Raw genomic sequence first — 5,583 nt, 5'->3', positions numbered from 1 at the left:
TTCTGTCCCTTGGCTTGAACAGCAAGGGAAATATATTGGCTTGAAAATCAATTACAGCAAAGAACGATCTCTCGCCCTTAGTAAATTATATTTGGTGGTTCCAGGGTTAGCTGCAAGCTATGTATATTGCAGCATTATCCAGGTTGCATCCGACGCTCAATATACACTGACCCACTACGGAAGAAAAAACGACGTTATTTGGTAAATATAATTGTTACCTGGAGCAGCTTCGGAAGTCAGTGGATCGAAACCTGACCAAACAGCACTAGGCCTAAGGCCCAGCGAGGTTCGATCAGGTTTCGATCCATCCATCTCCGGGGTATTTTTCCAACATATCTTCCGCTGCGCTAAGCTGCTCTCGTCAGTGGTTATGGTCAAAATGGTTTATGATGTGTTATACGGGAAAGTTTTGCTAAATCCACAGTTGCCTGGTGGTAAAGTTCTAGATAAGGGGCTTCTTGTTCTTTTTGAAAGTAGTTGTGTTAAATGAGCTTAACTTTCAGGTTTCGTGATTCACCGGTAGCTGCATCATTAGTGCAGCTGTAGCTGCAATCTGTTAAAAGATGAACTATAGCCCATAGTAACCAAAATTTGAAAAACACGCTTTGAAAAAAAGCTGCATAATGAATAAAAATGACATCTAAATCTGATTCAGGAATGGTAATTATTATTTCGTGTAATCTGAAAAATAAAAGTTTATAAAGAAAAGAAAACTATGATGGTTTTGAAAGAAAATACTTTGAGAGGTTTTTTTAACTAAAAAATAATAGTTCACAAAGAGCTATGTTCAAACTCAAAACGAACAGGAATCCCCTTAATCACGATACTTAGTCCAAACTACATTGCTATGTTATTACATTCTATAATACTTTCTTTTTGGAATCAAATATTAGTGATCCGGGTTGCAGCGGTAGCTAGCAACCTAGTAAGAGACGATCACGTCCAATGTTTAGAAATATAAAAACCCATAGTTCCTAACAGAGGAGTCAGATCAAAACAAAAAGTACACCATTAGAACCGCCTTGTCGGAAAACCCTGCATAGGAAACATTCTGTCCCTTGGCTTGAACGGCAAGGGGAATATATTGGCTTGAAAATCAAGAAAAGTGGCAGCTACTACAACATTCTGCCTAAACGGGATATTTTTTTCTTTTTTTCTTTTTTTCTTTTGTATCCAGAGATAGCTTGGCACTGGAACATCGTAGAGAGTTGTTCAATGGCTCATTTTAAAGAAAATTAATTGGGTTAAAAACCTTTTGTAACTAAAATAAATTATTTCTGAAAGTGAATAAATTTTTCCACCAAACTGCATTTTTGATGTCTTTTCACACTGCAATATTTCAAACATAATCGTATACCAGCGGTAAGATTTGATTACAATTAAGAAAGACCTCAAATTACATTTTGTAATCATGAAATATAAAATATAGTAATATAAAATATTACTAAATAACCATATATGACGTAATGAGCGACTTGACGTAAAAATTTAAAAAATAAATTTTTATTTTCGTTTTCAGTTCAGAATCGGTAAAGTTATAAACTGCAAAAATACTTATGGTATCTGAGCAATAGTTTTAATCTTTTAATTTAGGCTAGAAAAAAACGTAAATATTTTAAAATTAGTTGAATTTTTTGTTAGGTTCTTGGTACTTGATACGTGACTTAAACATTCAGCTAACATTCAAACATTCAACCAATGCGTTTTGAAAACTTGGAACAAAGAATAAACACTTTTCGTGGTTGGCCCTCGTCTGCGCCACTGTCTGCAGAAAGAATAGCACGTGCCGGTTTTTATTACACAGGCACAGGCACTGAAGTGGAGTGTTTTGCCTGCAAAAAAAAATTAGTGACTGGAATTGTAACGATCAAGCTATTGCTAGGCACTTAAACTTAAGCCCGGATTGTCCATTTTTGTCTATGAGTTCCTCCCGCCCTTTATTGTCACAAGAAGAACGTCGAGCTCTTAAACGAGAGGATGTTAGACTAATGACATTTAATTCAAGAGGATGGTGGACGAAGGTTTTTTTTGACAGGATTAGATCGAGAACCCGGCAACTAGCAGTGGATAATCTTTCTGTCCGAAGTGGTGGTACAGCCCTTCCTAGCATCAATTCGCAGCCACTGGTCACATCAGTTCACAGTCATCTCAATTCACTGGCGAACCTCAGAATCAATGCCCATCGAGGCCCTGAGCACCCTGATAAAACAACTTTTGAAGCTAGGTTACAAACTTTTGCTAATTGGCATTACCATGAGCGGGTGGATCCTCGCAAACTTGCCGAAGCTGGATTTTTCTATCTGGGAGATTCAGATAAGGTGAAATGTTTTCATTGTGATAAAGGTTTGTGCGAATGGGAGGAAACAGATGACCCCTGGGTTGAACATGCAAGGTGGTTTAGTGACTGTGTATTTTTAATTCTGTCAAAGGGAGATGAATTTATTAAGGAAGTCAAAGAGTTACTTAAAAGGAAAGCAGAGGCCAAAAACACTGAAAGTGAAAGAAGGCTGGAAGAAAAACTGAAGAAAGAAATTGAAGGATCCGTGGCCAAGATGGCAATGGAAGTTGTAGAAGCTACCAAAGTGAGACAAGCTATTTTGAATCAGTTGAAGAGAACAGGCCAAGGATTTACGGCGGTTGATGCGTTGATTATTGCTGCCCTTGAAATACCCGATCAACAAGTCGAGACTTCATCCTCTGTCCCCTCCTCAAGTGGAACAGAAACGAATTTGCCAGGAATAAGAATTCGCGATGAATTTAGAATTCCTAGTGTTCCTCCTAGTGGAACAGAAACGAATTTGCCAGGAATAAGAATTCGCGATGTCTCAGAAATTCACCAGGAATTTGGATCATCGGCATTCCGAGAGCCAGAAGCTTCAGAACCCACCAGTTGGTATCAGCTACCAGAAGAATCAGCCGTTTTAGCCGATCCTCGTTCCAATGCCGAAGTTGGTGAGGACATCTCTCCAGAGTGGTATGGGGCTTCTGCTCCACAGCCAAATGAGATTCCACCTGGTGAGCCTCCTGTCATAGTAAATGTCATCTCTCCAAGAAGAAGGCTTGAAGAAGCAATGGATGTGGACAAGTTTGAAGAAGCAATTGAAGAACTATATAAGTGTAAAGTATGTCTGGACAAGTGAATCGAAGTCATATTTTTGCCATGCGGCCATCTTGCATCTTGTTCCAGCTGTACTTCTGCCTTATCAAACTGCCCGCTCCGTCGTTAGGTTATTGATGGCACGGCGAAATCATTTCTTACTTAAGTCAACTTTTTTTGGGTATAACTGTTTATAATATTGATTACAAATCTGATACTATTTCAAATGAAAGATTTGAAGTTTCGTTTTCAGTGTGTTTGCTTGGCTCTCTAAGGTATAGAGACTGTATCTTTTATGATATTTCTAAAATTGTGTTCCCCAATTTGATTCTAAAGAATTGTGATTTACAAAAAAAAAAAAAATCAGCTAATGATTATTATAATAAAGAACGAATATTTTACCGATTATCTACTAATAACCATATATGACGTAATAAGTGACATGACGTAATATCTAAAACCTATTGTGTACTAATAACCATATATGACTTAATGAGCGACGTGACGTAAAAATTGAAAAAAATAATTTTTATTTTATTTTCGTTTTTAGTTCAGAATCGCTAAAGTTATAAACTGCACAAATATTTATGGTGTCTGAACAATAGTTTTAATCTTTTAATTTAGACTAGAAAAATACCTGAAAATTTAAATATTAGTTTAATTTTTTTTTAGGTTCTTGATACTTGATACGGGACATAAAAATTCAGCTAATGGTTACATAATGGTTTCAATCAAGCAAGCTACACGCAAGTTAAAAAAAGAGTACTACCAAAAAAACAGAGATAGCATCTTGAAAAGAGAAATGCAAAGGTATTCAACCGACCAGGCGTATCGAGATGCGAAAATTGATAGTGACAAACAGCGTTATTATAATAATGTAGTTTATAGACATGCGAAAATTGAGACAGCCAAACAAAAGAGCAAGGAACGGTATGATAACGATATAGATTACCGAAACAAACATAAGAAAAAAGTTGCTACCAGAATAATGGGTAGATACTGGGGTAACAAAAGCTATAATGAAAAAATTAAATTCTCTGCGAGGTTGTACCGAAGAACGCATAAGGACAAAGGGAAAAATTACATTCAGAAATACAAGAAGATGGCAAAAATGCAGGCTGATCTTTGTAAATTGAGAAACATTTTACGCATGTTTTATCGGGATCACGAAAAGTATTCAAAATTACAGATTAAAATTCTCTTTGAAAGAGCGGATGCTGTTGAAAAGTCGGCTAGAAATGCTTTGGCAAAGCTTCATAGTAATATCCAAAAGAAATGTTGTCAGTTTAACGAAAAGCTTTTAAGGTATGGATTGGCAACTGCGGAACAGTTTATAGATGCAATGGAAAATGTTTGACAACACAGTGAATATCAATACGGAGGCGTACTTCTTAGAAAATTCGTATATTAATTTTGGAAGGAGCAATTGCAGTTTATGTAGCAGCAATAAAAATATATATACAAGCATACCTATCAACAGCGAAGGAAAAGCAATGTTTTTCAATTATGGCGAAAACGAGCCTGTTAGGGTTATTAGTGAATGTGTTTGTAAGACTAATAATTTAGAACAAATTCCTGAAACACCGACACAAGAAAAAAACATTTCTAACTGTGTTTTAAACAGTTCTTTTAGTTCTACTGAATATTTGGCAAAAAATTCTCTGTGTAGTAGAACAAACTGTCCTGAAAAGTACGAGACAACTATTGAAAAATGCTCTAAAACTAGATCTGACAAGGAAATTATGATGGCTGAAGTCACCTATAACAATCTGAGTAAACATTCAAAACCAAAAATTGGGCAGCAGGTTACTTGGCAATGTTTTTACAGTAAAGAACAAACTTCCAGCCCATAGTAACTAAAATAAGATTATAATTTCATGTTAAAGTTCGATCAATGATGTCATAATCGTAGGCCGTAGTCAGGTCATCTCTTACTATTCTAATTAAGAAAAAGCCATAGGCCTTTTCCTGTTTGTGGTACAGTAAGGATTTCAGTAAAGGGATGACAATAATAATCCCCAATGACAGAAATGATGACAGCAGCAATGAAAATGATGATGACGGTGATAACGTCAGGCTCCGGAAAAGTTTAGGGGTCACATGGCTCAGTGTTCTTTCATGGTAGTAGACGAGATGAGGGTAGTTTGATGAGAGCTAGTAAGTTGTCAGTAACCCTCTTTATGAGATTAGGTTTTCGAAGTGGCTAATAAGTCTTATATACTACTGGGTAAGGTTTAACTCTAAATAAAGTGCATATTTATTGTGGTATCAATAAAGGAATTTGAATTCTACGTGTACTCTTTAAAATTATATAATTCTTTACATGAAAACTCTCCATTTTGTTTCGTACTTTTTTTTGAATTTACATAAAGGACCGATACAGTTTATTATAAATGGGGCCTAGGCTGGTTTTAACGGATAGAACTGAAAACCTAGTAAAGAAAAAATTACAGCACATAGTAACTAAATTACATTAAAAGACTGTC

General features: G+C 35.9%; 1 pseudogene; it reads left to right on the top strand.

Annotated features, from left to right (window-relative positions):
* The first annotated feature begins 1,698 nt into the window (after positions 1 to 1,698).
* LOC148942570 (baculoviral IAP repeat-containing protein 3-like) lies at positions 1,699 to 3,140 on the top strand (annotated as a pseudogene).
* The last annotated feature ends 2,443 nt before the right edge of the window (positions 3,141 to 5,583 follow it).

The sequence above is a fragment of the Artemia sp. Qi Xiang Cuo genome, chromosome 16 (assembly GCF_049724085.1).
Source record: "Artemia sp. Qi Xiang Cuo chromosome 16, ASM4972408v1, whole genome shotgun sequence".
In the NCBI taxonomy this organism is placed as follows: Eukaryota; Metazoa; Arthropoda; class Branchiopoda; order Anostraca; family Artemiidae; genus Artemia; species Artemia sp. Qi Xiang Cuo.
The sequence above is the reverse complement of the archived record's forward strand: the minus strand, read 5'-3'. Positions and strand labels throughout refer to the sequence as shown.